Raw genomic sequence first — 848 nt, 5'->3', positions numbered from 1 at the left:
CGCGGCAAAGTTCGCCCGAACCACCGGCGGGGAGCGGGGCGGGGCGGGGAGGAACGGCGGCCAATGGAGGGGCGGGGGCTGCACCGCCCATCCCGGCGGGAGGGGGCTGCGGGGAGTCCGCGGGGAGCGGCGGTGGAGAGCGGTCCCGGGAGAGCTGCGTCGCTCCCGGCACCGTGGTCGGCCCAGCGCCCTCGCGGTGAGCTCGGCGGGCGTCTGTCGGGGGGTCTCGGCTCCCCCCCGCGGTGTCCATCATCAGCCCGGTGTCCGGGACGAAGTCCTCGTGTGCCTTATGGCTGTATCCTTACCTGGGAGAGATTCTTCGCGCGGAACCATCCTCCTTATAGCATCAGTCCGGCTGCGGGGACGTTGTTACACTGAGAGCTGTAATTCATGCAGCACTGAAAGATCCGAAATCGGTGCTGGAGGACCTGAAATCAGCATGGAAAGACCTGAAATCGGTGCTGAAAGACCTGAAAGCAGAACAGAAGGACCCGAATTCAATTCTGAAAGGTCTGAAGTCAGCATGGAAAGACCTGAAATCAGTGTGGGAAACCTGAGATCAGTGCTGAAAGACAAAGTCAGCTAGGAAACCTGGGAATTCAGCATTGTAAGACCTGAAATCAGTGCTGATAGCCCAGGAATCATCATTGAAAGATCTCAAATCAGTGCTGGAAGATCTGAAATCAGACTTTCTTCTGCAAATGACCCGCAGGCTGCCTGTGAAATCTGCACATGCTGACATTCCCACAAACACAACACGATGCTGCCCTCTGAATTTGCTCTCCTCCTTCGAGAGAGCCCAAAATGCCGGAGCAGCCCTCAGCTCCTCACCTTTGCTGCCTGGTACT

Source organism: Lagopus muta, chromosome 18 (genome assembly GCF_023343835.1).
Source record: "Lagopus muta isolate bLagMut1 chromosome 18, bLagMut1 primary, whole genome shotgun sequence".
Classification (NCBI taxonomy): domain Eukaryota; kingdom Metazoa; phylum Chordata; class Aves; order Galliformes; family Phasianidae; genus Lagopus; species Lagopus muta.
Note: the sequence above shows the minus strand (reverse complement) of the source record.